The 22,795-nt window shown below is 39.4% G+C and overlaps 1 protein-coding gene across 5 annotated transcripts in view; it reads left to right on the top strand.

Annotated features, from left to right (window-relative positions):
* GMPR (guanosine monophosphate reductase) overlaps positions 1 to 22,795 on the top strand; it is a 149,762-nt gene that overhangs the window by 54,026 nt on the left and 72,941 nt on the right. For 3 of the 5 annotated variants that reach the window (XM_060163646.1, XM_060163647.1, XM_060163644.1), the window contains 2 exons: positions 12,009 to 12,123; positions 21,420 to 21,545. The gene's annotated coding sequence lies outside the window, so the exon portion shown is untranslated. The remainder of the gene's footprint in view (positions 1 to 12,008; positions 12,124 to 21,419; positions 21,546 to 22,795) is intronic. The other 2 variants (XM_060163645.1, XM_060163648.1) reach the window with 2 other exon arrangements.

Here is a 22,795-nt window from a genome sequence, read left to right as displayed (position 1 = left end):
ACCTGATGTCAATTCCCCCTATAAATGGCGACCAACTTCTCCCCTGAGTAGTGATGGTTGTTGCTGTGTCCCGTTTGTTGTCTACAGTGAGGTGTTGCTCCAGGACTTTTTGCTGCAAATGTGTAAGATCCCCCTATCCAATAAACCAAAGATGTCTCTGTCACTCTTTCCCAGCTCTTTCTTTGGTGTCGAGGCTGGGCAACTACAAGGCTTGCTGGCCTGTGGGGTGCAGCCCAGCACAGCCTTAACAGGAGTTCACTCAGCAGCCATGGAAACTGCATGGGCAGACCACTAAAGAGGATAGTGCTCTGTGCTACATTAGAGAGAGGGGAACATCTGGGGAAAAGCTTGGGTGGTATCATGTTGTTGTTTTTTTAAAATATGTATACAATGCAAAGCAGATTTATTTGCAAGCCCAGTAATGATGGTTGGGATACTAGATAAAAAGGAAGCAGTCTTCTGACAAATAGAGAATATCAAGTCTCTTAAGTAGCTGGTTTTGGGACTCACTGTAATGGGAAGACTTCTTGTGTTGCCTTCAAAAGTTAAATCTCTTCACCTGAGGCTGCAGCGGGCTTTTCAAACAGGGCTTCCCACTGGGCTAGCTCTTCTAATTCCTTCCAACAGCCAAGATGGTATTCCAGAGAGGCTATGTCCTTCATCTGTTTATCCAGGAACTCTCCCACACAGTCTGAGAGAGCAGCTTCATTATTCTCAGAAGCCGAGGTCTTCAGGTCTTGCAGGACCTTGCTTAACATGATCTCCAGCTGCAGAGCTGACCTTAGAGCTTGTGAGCCACTTTCCCAGTTATCTCTATCAGGCCTCTTCATCAACAGAGGACAGATGCTACCCTCACGTTTTCTTAGCTATCTTAGGTCTCAGGATTGTTGAATTTAAGTTGTCTGTGGGATCGTCTTGGAAGAACTGTATGATGAGCAATTTGTAAATATGGTACTGGTATCAGAAGTGCATCAAGGCTTGCATTGTTGGTTTTTCTTAATGCTTAGCTCAAATCATTACCTTCAAATGTTCGTGCTTAACCCACTTCTCTATAGGTTGTTTTTTTGTTTTTGTTTTTTTTGCGGTACGCAGGCCTCTCACTGTTTTGGCCTCTTCCATTGCGGAGCACAGGCTCCAGACGCGCAGTCTCAGCGGCCGTGGCTCACGGGCCCAGCCGCTCCACAGCACGTGGGATCTTCCCGGACCAGGGGCATGAACCCGTGTCCCCTGCATCGGCAGGCGGACTCTCAACCACTGCGCCACCAGGGAAGCCCTAGGTTGATTATTAATTTGACTTTTGAGTAGCTGCTCATGTTCTTAGCCTTTTGGGCCTGGGCTTTTGATTTTGTTTATAGAATTTTTTAACAAATTAATTTAAAAAAACATTTTATTTTGAAATAATTTTAAACTTACAGACGAATTTTAAGAATGATATCAAGACCTTCCCTATACCCTTCACCCAAATTCGGCAGTTTTTACCAGTTTTTAACACATGTCACATTTGAGTGCTGTGTGTGCATGCACTCTCTCTGCACACACACACACACACACACACACACACACATTAATTTTCTTTGAACCATTTGAGAGTACTCTGCAGACATCATGTCTCTGTACTCTTTACTAGTTCAGTGTGTATTGTCTAAGACCAAAGCAGTAATCAAATTCAGGAAATTTAATATTGATGTAATACTTTAATTTACAATATTATGCCAGTTTCACCAATTGTCCTAATAACATCCCTGCAAAGCAATTTTTGATACATTATCCAGTCCAACAACACATTGATATTCTTTAGTGTAACTAACAAGTCCATATAATTTTGAAAACACTTTGTTGTCACGAATTTATTTTTAATGTGGGCTTTTCATAAAGTTTATTCAAAGATCAACAAACCCATTCCCCTTAAAGAGATCAGTCCAGTCTTGAAAGGATTAAGTTTGGAGGATAAATTCCCTTACTTATACACCGAAGCATCCAGGCAAAAAGTAAAAAATTTAGAGGGAAAGATTTGGAACTATCTGTTTGCTGTGTGCCAACAGCCGAAGAGGTGAAGGAAAACAAAACTGTTTCTCGCTTCTCTGTCAAAATCCTGGCATGCGGTGGACCCTCTGTTGTCACAATTAACTGCAGAATCTTGACTGATGAATGGGCATTTTTTAACCCGTGCTGACCATTTGAAATTTAAAATTAGCAACGTAATTCTATTTACTGGGCCACTGATTGAAGGGAAATTGCACTCAGCTGATGAATTTCCATGTGAAATGGGTCATGGCAGCAGATGGCCTTCCAAGAAGCAAAAAATAACTCTGGAGTTGGTTGCTCTTTCTTCTGGCTTCCGAAATTGAACCCTGCTGCCTGGGAATGTGACTGCTCAAACTACGTTAGGGGAATTTGGGGTGTCAGATCATCAGAGGGAACTGTGAGTTGTTAAAGAATAATAATTTGATCTTAAATCACCATATATTGAAATCTGAGTATAAAACTAATGCTAGGTGTCAAATCATAATTAATGTTTATTAAGTACTCACTGTCACTGGTACTATTCTAACTACTGCACATGTATTGACTTGTTTAATCTGTAAACTATGAGTGAGGATTATGGTCTGCATTTTATAAATGAGAAAACAGATTTGGAGAGTAAATTGGTCAAGTTCAAAATAAATGTTTTTCTCTTTTGTCATATGAAACATTTAACTGAAGCCCCAGGAGATTTTATCTATATTAAGCTCTAAAAGATCATATTCATACTGTGTTTTCTAAATACATTTCCCAGTTAAAACAAACAAAACAAAACAAAACCAGGGCACCTGGAAGAAATCATTCCAGGTCTGGTGCTAGAAATGTACAAGAAGAACCTGGTACATCTTGTCCTACCAAAACATCAGAAGTCCATCAAAAGCTATGTGGATTGTGTCAAAAGGACTCAGGAGTATTGGGCAAAAGGGACAGATCTGAGCATCAATAAGTGTGATAATTAAAAAGGATTTAAACACATAGAATACGTTTATTTAAACACATAGAATATGTCTAAATGTAATGGTTCATAATAATAACAGAACAGTAACACACTGATAATTCTTTACCAGCTCAAGGGAACCAATGCACTATTTTGAAAACTTATCAGTAGAAAGAATCAAACTTCTTTTTCTTGCCCTTTCTACAGGAATTGTATCTCAATGTAACCAAGTATTTAACAAGAGGAAGTTTATTTTTACAGAAGTAATCTAGCTAATAAATGAAGAAGGGATGATAGAAACATCACTATTTGTAATGCCTAATGAATTAGTGTTTTTAGGCAATGATCAACTGTGGCTGATAACATCAAAAAAGGGACATTGTACGTCTCTCAGTGGAAGTATTCCACCCACCTATATAATAGTCTTGCCAAAGAAACCAAACCAGAATTTGTTTATCTTACAGGAAGTACAGAGGACAGAGGAACATGCTAAGAGACACCATGGGGATGTAATCTGGACTAGGGGAAACTCAGGACAAAGGGTCCAGTTTAAAAAAAAAACAAAAACAAGAGCAGAAGTATAGAGGGAGAATCTTTTCATTAAAATAGGCTTAAATTATTAACCAGTGGTAATATGTGGACCTTTTTGGATCTTATTTCAAACTATATAAACAAAATACAACAAAAAAACTAAAGTTAGAACATTTACGGACAATCAGGAAAATAAGAACACTGATATTAGGCTTATAGTTGCAGTTTTCAGGATATGATATTAAAGTTATGTTTTAAAAAAAAGAAAGCCCTTGTCTTTAGAGATACATACTGAAATGTTTTCAGATGAAATCATATGTCTAGGATTTGCCTCAAAATAATCATGAGTAGTTGGGAAAATGGATGGTGGCACAAAGAAAAAAGATAACTAATGACAGTTGCTGAGTTAGGTGACATGTACATGGAATTCATTATACTGGTCTCTCTAGTTTTGCATATGGTTGAAATACTCCATGTTAAAAGCATGTTTTTAAGGTAGCTTATACATCTAAAATTGAAAGTTTATTGTTTATTGGCTATATGATATAATGCAATGTTTCTTAAAGTACATTCTTTGGAACATTAGTTCTGAGGATGTTAATAGATGTCTTTCATATAACAGGTTCTGCTATTAGATTAGAAAATACCAAATTAAACAGGTTTCTTCACTACTCAGAATCTTAAAGATGTTGATATAATTCTCCAAGAGGATATAACATGTAAAGTTTCCCCCTACTTGGTCCATAGAATTTGTTTGTTTGTTTGTTGTTTTGCGGTACGCCGGCCTCTCACTGTCACGGCCTCTCCCGTTGCGGAGCGCAGGCTCAGCAGCCATGGCTCACAGGCCCAGTCGCTCCGCGGCATGTGGGATCTTCCTGGACCGGGGCACGAACCCGTGTCCCCTGCATCGGCAGGCGGACTCTCAACCACTGCGCCACCAGGGAAGCCCCTAGAATTTTTTAATATCCTTTTATAGGCTTAGTGTTCCACAGAATGTATCTTAGTAAACACTGATGTGATGGACTGAGCCGCAGATGAGGAGTCCTCAGAACTTGATCCTTGTTCTGACTCTGATAAATTGGGTTATCTTAATGTCATCTTTCTGGCCTTCCTTGCCATCCAGCAAAAAGGAATATGAACAGGTCAGCAGTTTTTTGGGGGTTTTTTTTGATGTTTTTATTCATTGAAACTTTGTGCAAATGATTTTTTTTTTTTCTGAAGCTCAACATATAAAGTAGATCAAGGCAGATTAGAAGGTAGTTGAAGGAAGATTAAAATCCTAGAGGTCTTCCCACTGGGCTTTTTTTCTCCCTCTCATTCCACCCCCCCCCCCACCCCCAGCAAAGGCTCTAAAGAGTCTCCAAGGAGAACAGTTTGGAAATTCTGAGTGAGTGGGTGTCTAATGTTTCTTATGTGTTGGGGGGAGGGGATCGCTGCTTATGCAAAATTCAGTGCAAAATTCAGAGAAGTTTCTGAACTTTCAACAGTTGAGAAGGTGTTTCTCAGCAACACCTCAAAAAGTCAAGATGCTCCTCTTGGTGCGAGTAGGACTCGAAGTGAGCTGTTAGAAATGGACTGAGCACTGAAGTTCTGGAACAAACACTCAAGACGTGGGTCAAGTTTGGAATCGGAATAGGAATACAGCTTCTGGTTACAATGACAGTACTTGTGCTGGCAGTGTGCTTGTGGTCCCACTCCAGGCAATTTAAGGATCTCACATTCCAGCAGTGCATATAAGCGAAAAAAGCTTGCAGTACAGTGGCGTGTTTCTCCTATCAATATCACCTTTGAAAGGAAAGATGGTGCCCCTGAGTGCTGTTCGGGGCTGTGAGAGTCGACCACTCCAAGGTTTGCCTCTCAAGCCGAGATGCATGCAAAGCTCAATTTCTCACCCTCCTCAGAGATTCCTCACTGTCCTGCCTTCAGGAATGACTAAAACAGTTTAATGAAGGCTTATGTCAAGTGTCATGTAATTGTATTTAAAATTGATATTGCCTTTCGTTCCTATTTCTGGGGTTTTGTAGGTCTATATCTGGGGTGTTTGGGAGTCATATGCCCACAGGAGGTGCAATGGACTTCCACAGCACCCAATCCAATCCTCATCCACAGCAACATGCTTGGGAATTGACCCAGCTCCAGACATCTAAGTTAATTCCAGCAAACCCATTTCCTATATTCAAGTCTGGGAGGGGTACAGGGTCCAGAGTTGGCAAGTGATCCAATTTGGCTTTATCAGACCACAGGGAAGGCCCTTTACTCCATGATGACGAAGAGCCTCCTTTTCCCCCAGTGGATGTGAATTATGAAGCTTGAGCCCCAAATACTGCTGACAGCCCTCCTCCCACAAAAGGGGCCCAGCTAGAGGGCGAAGCTAACGCTGGAACAGCATTAAGGACAGGGGGAGTAGCAAGGTCCTTGTTTACATTTTTGAACCGCTGAAGTCACCAATAACTAAGCCCACACAGGCACCTCTGAACTTCCTATTGAGTAAGATAAGAGATTTCCTTGTTGTTGAAACTATTGGAAACATCGTTATTTGTCAGATGGTGCCAAAAGCATCCTCCCAGTTAAAAGTAGCAAAAGCTAGAGTGGAGTTTTTTGGTAAATTACTCTTCCTATGAAATACTCCTGAGTGAAGGAACCATATCATATCCATAACCATTCTGTGTGCCATCACATAGAATTAAAAGAATTTTAAATTTTTGTCCATCTATTCTAATTTACATTTCCCTGATTATTAGGGAGACTTAAATTCCTTTCTGTATGTGTATTAGCCTATTGGATGTCCCCTTCAGTGAACTGCTTAATTATATCCTTTGCCTATTTTTCAGCTGGATAGTTTATCTTTTTCATATTGATTTTTTTAAAGTTATAAATACATTATTTATATAATTCTTGTTATTTACTTGTGTTCCCTGGAAATACCTTCTCCCATTCTAAGTTTGTTTTGATCTTTGCTCTTGGTCTTTTACTGTGTAGAAATTTTAATTTTAATATACTTGAACTTATTTTTTCTCTATTGTTTGTGCTTTTCTGATACATTGCTTAAAAATTATTTCATACTTATAGAACATAAAGATGTTCTCTTATTTTTTTAATAAAAATAAAATTTTCCGGGCTTCCCTGGTGGCACGGTAGTTGAGAGTCCGCCTGCGGGTTCATGCCCCGGTCCGGGAAGATCCCACATGCCGCGGAGAGGCTGGGCCCGTGAGCCATGGCCGCTGGGCCTGCGTGACCGGGGCCTGTGCTCCGCGACGGGAGAGGCTGCAGCAGTGAGAGGCCCGCGTACCGCAAAAAATAATAATAATAATAAAATAAATAAATAAAATTTTCATTGTTTACCATTAGATATTTACTGCACCAGGGATCTATTTTATATTTAATGTTGGATGGGGTCCTGAGTATTTTTTCTGTACGGATTGCCCGTTTTTCCAGAACCATTTATTGAATAGAAAGACTTTTTCCTCACTGATATGTAATGTTAACCCTGGCAAATACCATTTTCCACATAGGATCACCTTTGTTTCTAGGTCTCTAGTCTGTTTTATCGGACTATTTGTATATACCTATACCTGTATTACACAGTCATCATTGAATAGCCATATACTAAACATCTGTATCTTGGTCCCTTACTTTTCTATACACATTTCAGTATCAGTTTGTCAAAACCATCCTGTTGGGACTTTGGTTGATATAGAGACTAATTTTAAGAGAATAGCTTTAAGACATTTAGCCATATCATCCATGACATGTATAATTATTTCTCCATTTTTAAAGTTTTACATACTTTGGTGAGGAGATAAAACCCTTCAGTAATCTATAACACTTTATCATGTATTCTAAAAGATAAAACAATCAAGTAACAAAAATACGCTTAATGTTTTACTCCCTTGAAGAGATGATCAATATCAAACTCTCCTTCATTATGTTGAACAAATACTCTCACTCTCTTTTTACAATGTATTTTTTTAAAATCTCTTTTCAAACGTAGTAGCTGTAAGATCTGAGGTATGTTAGTCCCTGGCTCTGGACTCATCTCTTCCTGGATGCAGATCTTTGGTAAAAGACAAAACTATATTTAAAATTTTGAATTCATGGGATGTTTTTCTCCATAGTTCCTTCAATAATGTTTTCTAATTTTTCTCCAAAACAGAATTTCTCATCTTTTATTGAGTTTGTTCCTTGGTTTCTGTTGCTGATATGGAAGATTTCCTATTTTCTATTATATTTTTAAGTTAGATATTGCTGGAGTATAGTAACATTCAATTTGTATGATCATTTTATATTAAAGTTATAGATATATACACACAGTTTTCTTGAAAAAAAGTTGAACACACCAACAGTGCTGGTGAGAATGTAAAGTGGTCTAGACGCTTTGGCAAATAGTCTGGCAGTTCCTCAGTATTAAACACAGAGTTACCATATGACCCAGTACGTCCACTCCTAGGTATATAGTCAGGAAAAATGAAAACGAATGTGCACCCAAGAGCTAGTATGAGAATGTCCATAGCGATATGATTAAAAGTACGCAGAAAAGTAGAAACAGCCCAAATGTTCATCAACTAATGAATGGATAAAAATGTGGTATATCCATATGATGGACTATTATTCAGCAAAGCAAAGGAATGAAGCACTGATACAGGACACAATATGTTTGAACTTTGAAAACACTATGCTAAGTGAAAGAAGCCATTCACAAACAGTGACATATTATATGTTTCCATTTATACGAAATGTCCAGAATAGGCAACTCCATAGAAACAGAATGGGCTGGGGGTGAGAGGCAGGAATGGGGAATGACTGCTAACGGGTGTGGGATTTCTTTTGGGAGTGATGAAATATTTTACACCGATCGTTGTGACGGATGCACAACCCTGTGAATATACTAAATATAATTGAATTGGACATTTCAGTGGGTGAATTGTATGGTGTGTGAATATCTCCATAAAGCTTTTTTATGCAATTTTTAAATTAATTTTTATTGGAGTATAAATTGCTTTACAAGGTTGTGTTCGTTTCGGCTGTACAGCAAAGTGGATCAGCTATATGTATACATATATCCCCTCTTTTTTAGACTTCCTTCGCATTTAGGTCACCACAGAGCACTGAGTAGAGTTCCCTGTGCTATACAGTAGGTTCTCATTAGTTATCTATTTTATACATAGTAGTGTATATATGTCAATCTCAATCTCCCAGTTCATCCTATCCCCCCTTCTCCCCTTGGTATCCGTAAGTTTGTTCTCTACATCTGTGTCTCTATTTCTCTTTGCAAATAAGTTCATCTGTACCATTTTTCTAGATTCCACATGTAAGCAACATTATACAATATTTGTTTTTCTCTTTCTGACTTATTTCACTCTGTATGACAGTCTCTAGGTCTATCCACATCTATGCAAATGGCACTATTTTGTTCCTTTTTATGGCTGAGTAATATTCCATTGTATATATGTACCACATCTTCTTTATCCATTCATCTGTTGATGGACACTTAGGTTGCTTCCATGTCCTGGCTATTGTAAATAGAGCTGCAGTGAACATGACTGCAGCTGCAGTGGTACATGACTCTTTTTGAATTATGGTTTTCTCAGTGTATATGCCCAGTAGTGGGATTGCTGGGTCATACAGTAATTCTAATTTTAGTTCTTTAAGGAACCTCCATACTGTTCTCCATAGTGGCTGTACAGGAATGGGGAATGACTGCTATTTACACTCCCACCAACTGTGTAGGAGGGCTCCCTTTTCTCCACGCCCTCTCCAGCATTTATTGTTTGTAGACTTTCTGATGATGGCCATTCTGATAGTTGTGAGGTGACACCTCATTGTAGTTTTGATTTGCATTTCTCTAATAATTAGTGATGTTGAGCATCTTTTCATGTGTTTGTTGGCCATCTGTATGTCTTCTTTGGAGAAATGTATATTTAGATCTTCCCCCCCTTTTTCGATCGGGTTATTTGTGTTTTTGATATTGAGCTGCACGAGCTGTTTGTATATTTTGGAGATTAATCCCTTGTTTGTTGCTTTGTTTGCAAATATTTTCTCCCGTTCTGAGGGTTGTATAAAGTGTTTGGTTTTTTTTTAAGTTTAACCTGAAGAGTCTAGAGATAACTTCCATTTACAAGAAGTATGAGGGGATAAAGAAACATGTTAAATGATACCAGGAAGTAAACATGTAAATCCAGAATAGAAAATAATCTACAAGACAACTGACCCAGTTTCTTCAGGAAAAGAAAAGGGAGGGTAGAGTACTCTGGTTTGTAGGAGACTCAGGAGACAAAACAATCAAGTGTGTTGTGTGACCTTGCTTGAATCCTGATTAGGCCAAAGCAAGTGTAAAAAGAGTTTTTTGAGATTATTGGGCAACTGTGGTTATGGACATGGAATTGGGTGATACAAAAAAAGTTATTGTAAATTTTGTTGTGATTGATAATGATATTGAGGTCTTTAAGGAAATATCTATATTTTTAGAGAGCTATATTGAAGTGTACAGGGGGTTAAGCTCTCCAGGATTTGTTTTGAAAATATTTTAGCAAATAAAGAAAGGGGGGAAAGAAACAGATAAACAAAAGGACAAAAGAATTTAATTTTTATTGTTGAATCTGAGTGATGGATACTCTATTCTTTCTCGTACATGATTGAAAATTTATCCTAAAAAAGATAGGAGGAGGAAGGAGAAGATAAATTATTTATATAAATTTGACATTGTATGTATTGAAGACATTTTTTAAAACAAGTTTTTCAGTACTTTTAATTTAATATATTTCTGAAGAGTTATTTAAGTTCTTGAGGCAGTTTTGTTGTTAATTCTAACAATGTACTTAGAAAGAAAGCACAATATATTTATAAATGTTGGACTATTGGAGTGGTATACTCTATAGGAAAGGTGTTTTAAGTTTGTAGAAGAAAACAAGTATTACTCTCCTGTGCTCCGCAGCGGGAGAGGCCACAACAGTGAGAGGCCCGTGTACCGCAAAAAAAAAAAAAAAAGAATGAAATACACTCCTTTTGTTTAAATGGTATCACAAGCTGGTAAAAAAACATCACTTCCCCTCACATCCTCTCCTTATTTCCTTTCTTCTACTAACTTTAGGTTTACTCTGTTATTGTGTTCCTAGTCTCTAGAGTTAAATCTTATTTCTTTTCAGTCTTCCTTGGTTTTTAATTATGATATTTGTGTCTACCACTTAAATTGCATCCTCAGTCCTTAATATGCAGTAATTTCACTTTTTGTAAACTCCCAATATTTAAAAATTTTCAATAATTTTTGTTTAAATTAATATTTTTATTTCTAAAATTTTAATTAATTCTTTTTTATATCTTCCTGTTTTATTTATGCTTGGCTGATTTTTAGAAATATAATCTGTTCTACTTCATGGATATAATTTCCTTATCTCGCTGAGTATTCCAGGCATAACTATTTTTAGGTCTTTTTCAGAATGTCCTTTACAAGTTTATCCAGAATCAATTTATTTCCTGATTGTTAATTTTGGAAGCTGTTTTTGTCATCATTCTGTTTTTTGTTTGTTTGCTTAGTGTTATATTCCTTGATATGTTTTGGAATTGGGATTTGTAGGATAATCTTGTCTTTGAATTTTTTCCCCAAATCATTCTTTCTATTCTGACCCCTCCCTGTCTACAGGGTTTGCAGTTGCCTCTGTTATTACAGTCACCTCTATTCATTACAAAGTCTGAATGGACCTCTCTGGCCCTTTGATGATAACAGTGAAATCACAGATATAATGGAAGCTTGCCTCCGTTTCTGATTAAGAGGCTATGTCTCTGTCCATCTACCTCCCCAGATGTGCAGTATTTTATACATGGTTCCATCAAGCAGCATTTTTCAATATATATTTTTCTTGAGTCAGACTCCAGCAGTGAACCTATCCTAGCCTCTCAATTTATGGGAATCACTGTTAGCACTATTCATTTTCCAGGAGCTGAATCTTTTTGCTACTCTTTATGCTTGCATTCCTACAGTGTAGTGGCCAATTACTTTACTTCCTGCTTATTGTTTTGTGTTTTTGTTCTGCCATTGGTCTATGGAGACATGTACCCCCATGGAGGTGTTTGGACCACAAGGATGTCTTACTATGTAGGCAGACATTTTTGTGTTTACTAAAATCTCTTTCTTCTATTTTTTTTTTTTTCAGTACGTGGGCCTCTCACTGTTGTGGCCTCTCCCGTTGCGGAGCACAGGCTCCGGATGCGCAGGCCCAGTGGCCATGGCTCATGGGCCCAGCCGCTCCGCGGCATGTGGGATCTTCCTGGACCGGGGCACGAACCCGTGTCCCCTGCATCGGCAGGTGGACTCTCAACCACTGTGCCACCAGGGAAGCCCCTGTTTCTTCTATTTTCACAGCACAAAACTAGCCTACATTTATAACCTCCTTTGCAATTTGGTATGGCCATATGACTAAGTTATGGCTAAGGAATGTGGGCAGAAGTGATACATGACATTTCTAGACCTGTCTCAGAAAAAAACCTCTGCCACATCATGTCCCACGCTCTCTGTTTCTCTTAGTCATCGGCTGGAAGTGAGGTACTCTTCAGAGATGGATGAATTACAGAATTGAAGGAGCATGGGTCCCTGAGTCACTGCATGGAAGGCAGCCCCTGGACATCTGACTGAACTTTACGTGAGTGAGAAATAAACTCTTATTGTATTTTACCCCTGAGATTTCAGAGATTGTTAACAGTAGCTAGCAGTAATGACACACAATGTCTTTCTAATTTTGTTTTTATATTTACATGTTCTTTACTGCTTGCCTATTTTATATATTATTGCTATATGTTTGGGGGCGAAGGGAGGTCTCAGGGAATAAATCTATTAGGCTATTTTGGCCAGATTTCTGACCAGACATTTTGAATAATCTCCACATAGCATTTTCTATTCCTGATCAAGACAATATCAGTTGCACAGAAATGTGAAATAATGCTGTCATTGAAAACTCATAATAATGTTTCTGTGAATTTTATCTCGACCACTACAGCAACACCCTGTACTTAGAGCAAAGCATGACTCTTAGGAGCCCTGGATTTATTTGCTGCTATTTTAGGAAGCATCCAGTAACAGACTCCTCAACACAAACCCATCAGTTTCAAACTGCTTGATTAGATGTGTTTTTGCCAAACCCCTTAAATATAGGCTATTGCTAGACCAGTGGCTAGTTCTGTGGCAAGACCCCAAGGTACAATTTGTCTAAAGACAGTCGGCACTCGCGATGCATCTTCAATCCACTTGTAGTTAACCAAGCCATCCCATAGCAGGAGAGAGCTGCCTTCTTTTATTAGGAATAGGAACGAAGGTCTGAGTCATCTCCACCACTCAAGGCAGGTTTTGCCTTGTGGCTTGACCATATGCCTGCTCTTCCTTTGACACACGGTGGATTCTCAAGAGCATACTAAATATGTCGCCTGAGATTTCTGTTTTGAGATGACAGCAGAAGTACATGCCTCTGCCTGTCAAGTCGGATTCTGTCACAGGGCATCTCCTGCTGGGGTCTTTTGAATTCAGACTTTCTCCTCCCAGCCGTCCTCTCACATGCTTGCTTCAAATTGTTGTCAGCATCATTGCATTGCTTCTGAAAAGCAATTTTGCAGATCATTTTACTCTGGGGTCCTCCCTTCCCTGGGTGCCGCTGAGATTAAGACAGAATAAACTCCCATGTAGTGTTACCACAAGAGGTTTCCCATAATCTTCTCTTTGCATTTTTTCTATGAGTTTACTTATTTTCCTTTTTTGCACCTCTGTTTCCTTTGAGTTCCCCCACTGCATTCCCTTCCTAATTTTTTGGCAATCCTTCATTTCTTTATGTTGACTATAAAGAAAAAGTTTCTAAATCCTCCTTAAAGCTCATCTCCCATGGATGCAGCTGTAGAACCAGTTTTGCTTCAGGAGACTCTAACCAGAGTAGAATAGCTTTAAGGAATCTGTGTTTTTGTGTCCATGTGGACTTTTCTGGGAAGAAAATCCATAAATTTTATTAGAATCTCAAAGTCAACTGGGACTAAAGAAGTTTAAGGACTATTATTATTGTCAAACTAGTTTTTTCCTGCAACATCCTAGCAGTGAGGGGTGCAGAAAGCTTTTAGGATCGGTTTTTCTAGTTTATAACACACCTTGTCTTTGGTGGGAGCTTCTGTCAACCTCACCAGTAAAAATAATAGATATTTGAACCCAAAGCCCTGAATGTTCTTAAACTTGATAACAACAGGAAGAAAATCAAGAGCAAGGTTAAAGACTTAAGACTGAAATATAATTCCTGTTCTGTTTCAATTGCAATAAAAACTTTCATTTTGAATTAAGTGGTGAGATTAGAGGAAAGGACAAGAGTGGCAGAGCAGGGAAGAACTCTTTGAAAAGCTCTGTGAATTATTTAAAAATCCTAATTACAAATTTAAAGTATAATTGCAATCATTTAATTAAATGTATCATAGAAATTAAAAAATATAAATGGTCACTAATAAAGGAAAGTGAGAGAGGTTAATGAAGAGATTACAATTCAAAGTAATGACACTAATCAATTCTTAGCCTTCAGTATATTAACATAAAAGAGCTAGTTCCTTCTAAGAAATCTTTATTAAAGGAAGGTATTTTTTAAGTCATATGATTCTTCTGCCGTTAATTTTATGAAAGGTCATCCCCCTTTCCTTCCCAATGGTTAATGCAACTTCTCCTGTGGAAATGACTATCTTCATTTTCCATTTCCATGACTTTCTTGGGGTTTGGCTTCACCAGATGTCCTCACAGATCTGTACTTTCGCTTCTGGCCTCTGGGCGTTTGTTCCTGACCCCCCTCAAGTCATCGTTACCAAGTGTCTGATCAGTTGGTGTCTAAGAGCTTGATGGAGCTTGAATCCTACTGGTGACACATAAGCAGCTGTAGACCAAGTGTAGTCAGAGCTCAAATGTTTCTTCAGGGTCCATTGCCTTGCTTGACTCTCTGTAGTCAACATTCCTTACTGTGAGCCCAGCTGGCTGCTTTCTCTCCTCATCTTCACTTCATGAGCATTGCCCTCCAGAGCTTTCCCCAGCAAATCTGCTATGGAGTCCCAACAGCAGTAGGGGCTCAAGATACCACATACAGAGAACAGAGAAAGAAATCCCCCCCAACAAGCCCCAGCTTCTATTGTAATGACGCAGTTTGCTTCCTGTTCCTGATCAAATCCTTTATAGGAATTGCTCATATACGGTAAAAATATTTTTAGTCTCTTTTCATTCTTTCTACTATTTGGCATCAGCTGAGTAACAGCATCCCCAAAAGTCAGGAAACCCTTAAAAAGGAGGAGAGGCCCAAGGCCAGTGAATCCATGAAATGGATAATCAGCCCCTGAATAATCAGGATCTGACTGTACCGTAAACAACCTCCTCCCCCCTTTCTGGGAGCCAAAGGCAAAGCACAGCCAAAAACTCTCTGGAGGAGATCCGAGAGATTTCCTTCTGCACACACCCTGCCCCCAACCCTACCGTGCAGTCAGGACCATAAACAATCCCCCTTCAGCTCAGACATATCTTTCTACACATGAGTAAATTTTCTGGACTTGAACATGAATGCAACTGACTGGCTTAGAGTTTGCATAAGCACTGCTTTGTGTCTCTCTGAGTTTTCCCCAGTGCACATTTTTACATCTGCTGGCAAAGCCAGGCAGTGGCACTCAGAGGGGCATTTGAAACCGCATTTTTTGGCTCATTAAATCTATTCTACCGATGTTGCACCCCATGTCATTCAACCTATTTTCAAGCCGTTTTCTCAATGGGGCACTTCAAGGAGGTTGGGCATGGATTTTGCTAAAAACTGGATTGTGTCCATAAGCCTCATCAAAGCCAGTTTATTCTCGGGCGCTGGCAACCTTTGAATAGCTCTTCCACCTTTGCAGGGCTGCCCCACAAAGCCTGCTCTGCACAGTTTGCCTGCAAACCAAGATGTTTATTTCGTCTTGTTGCTGAAGTCTTGGGGGCCGCGAGGTTACCTCCAGTGAGGGAGGAGGGTCTGTTTCCACCTCACAGCAAACAGCCGCCACAAGTATGTACAATCTCAGAGGTCTCTTTGGATACCTTCCAGAGCCCGGCCAATCAGGGAAGTGCTAGAAGCACAGAATGCTTGAAAACATTAGAAAAACATGCCTGACTTGGAGCTTTCCTCATTAATTAGGATGGCCTACAGAATTTGTTGACTCTACGTCTGAGAAGAAAAGAACTTACTTGGTTAGTAGCTTGAAAGAGCAGTGATTTTCTTTTCTGTGTCGACCTGCAGTGGGCAGTACGGATGGTGGGCAGGAGCTGGGAGGTTTGTCCAGGTCATGGCTGCAGTTCTGTCTGCGTAAGCCCCAATCTCTTCCTCTGCGAGCTCCTCCATTTCCCTCTCCGGTTGCAGTCCTAAGGGTGTTAGCCCTCACAGAAAGGGTTCTACATCTGAAGCTATTCCTGTTCTCTTTCTTTCCTGGTGTCCCAACTCCCTACCTGGGAACACTGTAGTAAACTGACCAAGCACATGCCTGATTAGTGCCAGAGACTTGTTTTGCTCTATTGAAATATACCCTGGGGAGTATGTATCTCTCGATTTGGGGGTAAGCTGAATATTAAGCATTAGCTGCCTGGCTAAAGAAGCTGGAGCACTTCTGTGATGTCTGATAACAGAAATTCAGCTCCTTAGACAGCTGAGATACAAAAGGCCTTAGCCAGGGCAATTAGGCAAGAATGAAATAAAGGAATCCAGGTTAGAGAGGAAGAAGTTAAACTATATTTTCAGATGACTTAATCATAGTTATAGAAAATCCTGAGGAATCCACTAAAGAACCATTAGGATTAATAAATGAGTTCATCAAGGTTATGCAAAAATCAACTGTATTTCTATGCAGGAGCGATGAGCAAACCAAAAATGAAATTAAGAATGAATTTCATTTATAATAGCATTAAAGTAATAAAATACTTAGGAATAAATTTAACCCCCCAAAAAGGTTAGACCCGCTACACTCTGAAAACTACACACATTGTTGAAACAAATTAAATAAGAACTAAAAATGTGGAAAGATACCGCAGGTTCATGGATCAAAAGCCTTAGTATTAGTAAGATGGCCATACTGCCCAAATTGATCTATAGATTCAGTGCAATCTCTATCAAAATCCCAGCTGACTTCTTTTCAGAAATTCACAAGCTAACCCCAGATTCATAATGAAATTGAATTTGAAGGGATCCAGAACAACCAAAATAATCTTGAAAAAAAGAACAAAGTTGAAGAAGTCATACTTCTCAACTTCAACACTTATTACAAAGCTACAGTAATCAAAACAGTGTGGTACTGGCATAAGGACAGACATATAGATCAACAAAATAGATTTGAGAGTCCAGAAATAAACTCTCACATTTAGAGTCAATTGCCTTTCAACCAAGATGCCAAGACCTTTCAATGGGGAAAGAATAGTCTTTCAACATATGGTGCTGGGACAATGGGTAGACATGGAAAAATAAATTTAAAACAAGAATTTGGACCCTATCAAACACCATATACAAATCAGAATAGATCAAAACCTATGCAATAGCTAAAACTAAAACTCTTAGAGGAAAACATAGGTGTAAATTTTTGTGACCTTGGGGTAGGCAGTGGTTTCTTGGATATGATACTAAAAGCATAAGCAAATAAAGAAGAGACAAACTGGGCACAATTAAATTTTGAAACTTTTGTGTTCCAGAGGATATCATCAAGAAAGTGAAAAAAACCCCACAGAATGAGAGAAAATTTTTTGTAAATCATATATATGATAAGGGACTCATATCTATAATATATAAAGAACTATTGTAACTCAACAACAAAAAGACAACCCATTTAAAAAATGGACAAAATATCTGAATAGACATTTCTTCAAAGAAGATATGTAAATGACCAATAAGCAGATGATGCTCTACATAATTTGCAATCAGGAAATGCAAATCAAAACTATAATTAGATACCAATTAACACCCACTAAGATGGCTGTAATTTAAAGAAAATAACAAGTGTTGGCAAGAATGTAGAGAAAATTGGAACCTCATATATTACTGGTTGGAACATAAAATAGTACGACTGCTTTGAGAAACTGTCAGTTCCTCAGATAGTTAAACAGAATTATCATATGACTCAGCAGCTCTACTCCCACATATATCCCTAAGAGAAATGAAAATGAAAATGTATGTCCACATAAACATTTATACACTAATATTCAAAGCAAAATTGTTCATAATAGTTAAAAGTGAAAACAACCCAAATGTCCATTGGTAGATATATTAGTAAATGTTCTAAAGAGAACAGAACCAATGGGATATATATATATGTTGTTCTGGATATATATATGTGTATATATATACATATATATATATATATGTGTATATATATATATATATACACACACACACATATAAATATATGTGTGTATATATATATACACACACACATACACACATATAAATATATATATATATATATATATAATGAAATTTATTATAGGAATTGGTTCACATGGTTATGGAGGCCAAAAAGTTCTACAATCTGCCATCTGCAGACTGGAAAACGAGGAAAGCTGATAGTTAATTCAGCCTGGGGCCAAAGGCCTGAGAACAAGGGGGCCACTGGCATAAGTCCCAGAGTCTGAAGGCTTGAGAACCAGGAGCTCTGATGTCCAAGGACAGGAGAGGATGTATATCTTAGTTCAAGAAGAGAGAGATAAAATATGTCCTTCCTTTGCCTTTTTGTTCTATTTGGTCCTTCAGTGGGTTCGATGAGACCTGCCCACACTGGTGTGGATGAGTCTTCCTTACTCAATGGCGGCCAGGTCATATTTGAATATTCTTATTCTCCTCTCTGCCTCGAAAATCCTCCTGGTTTGTAGAGAGAGTGGTCTCATTTTTAGCTTATAAAAGCCAAAGTTGACATTTTCTGTTGTTGTGTTTTGTTTTCAAGGCTCAGGCTAGCAAGCAACAAAGGCTTGAGGGACCTCACTTCCTGTCTGGCTCCCCAGCTCCCTGGAGACTTGAATCTCAAATAAATGTTTCTGTCAGGAGGCTGAGCTCCCAGCTGTGTAAATTGGTCACAGATGTAATTGCATTTGCCCTCTGCCCTGGAGGAACACAGGCCTGTGGTTGGGGGTTTAGACGTCTCAGAATGAAAGACATTACTCCTGACTCTGGTTAATAGCCGTGAAGCCCAAAATCAGCTGCCACAGACAGGCCAAAGTGTGGCCAGATGTACAGGGCTGTTGCTAGCCAGACTCCAGGCCTGCACAGCCAGTTACCCAAATGGGATCATTTCATTGGCCAGTCAGGCACAGTCAAGACCCAAGCTTTTCCATTGGCTCTTCTTACTTCCAAACATGACTCCAACCACACCCTTCACCCCCCTCCCTCCCTAATGCACACAGGACCTCTGCCAACATCTCCAATCCTCATTTTCTTGAATAGTAGGCAATGGCAGCCCCAGCACATTAACACTGCCCATGATATAACTCCTAGAATCCAAAGAAAATAAACAGAAATATGCTGCTGACACCCATCCAGTATCCTGAGATCCTAACACAGGGTTGACTTAATCAAACAGCATTTCAGTGGTGCCTGGCATAGAAATTGAAGCCTAGAGATGAGACCTCAGCAGGGGGCGATGAGGCTGAGCTAGACCAACTCTTTGGGCATTTGAAGCCCTGGATGTAGGTAGGACATAACGAGGCTGTCCAGGACGGAGAGTCAGAGCCAGTCTGTACTTTGCTGGGATGGAAAGGGTGAAAAACACTGCCTGACAATCCCTGAAAATACTGTGAAAGGACCTTTACATCATGACAATTCCTCCAGCTAGCTTTATAAAGATCACCGACCAGGCAGCTGGGTCTTTTGTTCAGGAGCTGCTGGGTAGCAGATCTCCAGGAGACTGAAGATGCGTTGAATGAACTTTTAAACAATGTTTATGGAATGTTCCTATTTCTGGGGTTTTCACTCTCATTAGAGAACTGGCCGACAAGTATGTGCTCCAAGCACTGAGACAGACTTGGACTTTCTTGCACCACCTACTGTAACGGGTCGTGGCTAGGGGTGCAGGCTCTGGGTGCAGGCTCTGCCTGGCTTGGAATTCACACTCTCCCATCTATTAAACTTGTGACTTGGAGAGTCAATCTCCTCCTCAATTTCCTCATTTGTAAAATGGGAATAATAAAAGGCCATACTTTATAGAGTTGCTAGGAGACTACATAAAATAATTCATGTAACATGCTTTGGAGAGAACCTGGCATATGAGAAAGAGAGAGGGGGTGGTGGGGGGAGAGAGAAAGGAGGAGGGGAGGAGGGGCAGGGGCAGGGATCATCATGTGATTCTTAGCATGCAATTCTGAGTTCAAAGAACTGAGTGATTTGCAAGAACAAAAGTAGGGCTTCCCTGGTGGCACAGTGGTTGAGAGTCCGCCTGCCGATGCAGGGGACACGGGTTCGTGCTCCGGTCCGGTAAGATCCCACATGCCATGGAGCGGCTGGGCCCGTGAGCCATGGCAGCTGAGCCTGTGCGTCTGGAGCCTGTTCTCCTCAACGGGAGAGGTCACAACAGCGAGAGGCCTGCATACCGCAAAGAAAAAAAAAAACGAAAACAAAAGTATACCAATTCTCATCCAACGATTTATATGAGCTAGTTGTCCAGTGTTTACACTTAGTTATAAAAGCAAGAATAGGAATCAAATTAATGTTTAATTGTGTCTGAGAGCCCTAGAAGTAATATTCATTCATAGGTATATGAACTCAGTGGAGGAAGCACACATCTCATTAATAGATGAATTTCCAAAAAAAGTTTACTTTTTACATGTAGTTATCCTTTTCAAAGTATATGAAATATATAGGTTGTTTTGATCAATTGTGTAGGAATAATAAATTAATAGTAACTCAATCCAGATTAATGTTTAACACTTTAACCTTTAGTCACAGGAATTTTTTAAAAACTAATTTTATTTTTTTTGTTGAAGAAAAATATGATAGGGTGATCAGTAAATGACTCTGAAGTATAAAATGTATTATTACAACAGGATATAATTCTGTGGGGAAGTAGAATTGAGATACAAGTTCAAGGAGAAAAAGGAGAAATTTAAAATTTACGTTCATTAAAAAAAGAACTTGTGTATTTTAAATGGTGATGATTAAATGAGTAATGTTCACAGTTTTATTTTAAAATTTCAATATTTGCCATACATCAAACCAGACATTTAATCTTCTGCAATAACTTAAAACTTACGATAAAACCTTTTAGGTGACAGTCTTAAAAATATAAGGAATTGGGGACTTCCCTGGTGGCACAGTGGTTAAGACTCCACACTCCCAATGCAGGGGGCCTGGGTTCGATCCCTGGTCAGGGAACTAGATCCCACGTGCATGCCACAACTAAGGAGCCAGCGAGCTGCAACTAATGAGCCTGCTGGCCCAAACTAAAGACCTGGCACAACCAAATACATGAATGAATTAATTAAATAAATATTTTTAAAATGCAAGGAATTGGATAGCATTACTATTACTATTGTATAGCATTACTATTACTATCAAAATTACTATGGTATATGTGAAAAATGTTTGAAGATGACCTATTCTACGTGTGTGTGTACATGTAATTATTCCATTGAGACAACTTTTTACCTTCCTTAAGTCCATGGAAATATAGAAGTCAAGTATATGTTCTAGATCTTTTTTTTTCTATGGTAGGGATCCCCAGTCTTTTCCTGGTGTTATGGACTGAATTGTGTTCCCCCTCTGCAAATGCATATGTTGAAACCCTAAACCCCAATGTGATAGTATTTGGAGATAGGGCTTTTAGGGAGGCAGTTAAGTTTAAATGAGGTCATAAGGATGAGATCCTAACCTGATTGGACTGATGTCCTTATAAGAAGAGGAAGAGATACCAGAGATCTCTCTCCTCTCTCTCTCTCCCTGCACACTCACAGAAGAAAGGCCATGTGAGGACACGGCAAGAAGGCGGCCATCTGCAAGACAGAAAGAGATCTCACGAAAAACCAACCCTGACAGCACCTTGATCTGGGACATTCACCTCCAGAATTGTGAGAAAATAGTTATCTGTTGTTTAAGCCACTCTGTTTATAGTGTTTGGTTTTAGCAGCGCTAGCAGACTGTTACACTGATGATCATCCTTTAAATGATCACTTGGAAAGAAATGTTGATAATGAAAGTTGCTGACACAGATGAGGCAGGTTTTGAATTAGGCTGCAAGGTCAAGGTTATCTGGCAGCTGGTGATCAGACTGCTGGCAAATATATGATGACTTCCGTATGGTGAGATTTCCTTAATGATGCAGTAAGAAGACTCACTGTGGGCAGATCACTGGGGAATATTTCCTAGAGGACATGAGGTGGGCAATGAAACATGGGAGGTTCTAGGGGTGGCATTTAGGATGGAAAGATAGTATGACCAATGGCTCCAAGGAGAAGAGGCCATGACTGTGCCAACTGTGAGTAGACCTGAGGCAAATTTTACCTGCATAGGAGTGATGGGCTCTGTCCCTACCCTGAGATTCACCAGCACAGTTACATGGAAGGGGTCCCCAGTTGCTTTGTGTGTGAATGCACTTTGCCCCCCAGTTTGATTTAAACTCTGTTAGGCTAAGGACTCCTTGACTGACTTCCTCCACCTGCTGGGACCTTCTGCTCTTCTGCATTTCCATCTTGGTATAGAGGGATCACATCCTCCCAGGACTTTCATTATCACCTCTACACTCTCTCCTTTATTTCTGTATCCTTTAGGACATCACATGGCTGCCCACTCCCTCAGACTCCACCCTGCACCCTCTTCATTCATCAACTCCCTCAGTACCTTCATGGACCTCATACAACCTGTGAATATCCTAAAAACCATTGAATTGTACACTTTAAAATGGTGATTTTTATGGTATATCTCAAATTTTAAAGTTAGACTACTATATTGAAAAAAATCATCCCTATAAAAATACAACTAAGAAATGGACTTCCCTGGTGGCGCAGTGATTGAGAGTCCACCTGCTGATGCAGGAGACATGGGTTCGTGCCCCGGTCTGGGAAGATCCCACATGCCGCGGAGCGGCTGGGCCCGTGAGCCATGGCCGCTGAGCCTGCGCATCCGGAGCCTGTGCTCCGCAGCGGGAGAGGCCACAGCAGTGAGAGGCCCTTGTACCTAAAAAAAAAAAACAACTAAGAAACAGATTGAAATACGGAATAATTTTTATTCTGCTAAGATTAAATGTTGGTGTTTGATAATCAATATAAAATTTTATGATATTTGTTTTAATTTTTTTTAAAACCCATTGGTAAATAATTGAACAAAGATAGTG

Source organism: Lagenorhynchus albirostris, chromosome 10 (assembly GCF_949774975.1).
Source record: "Lagenorhynchus albirostris chromosome 10, mLagAlb1.1, whole genome shotgun sequence".
NCBI lineage: Eukaryota > Metazoa > Chordata > Mammalia > Artiodactyla > Delphinidae > Lagenorhynchus > Lagenorhynchus albirostris.
Note: the sequence above shows the minus strand (reverse complement) of the source record. Positions and strands in the feature narration are given on the sequence as shown.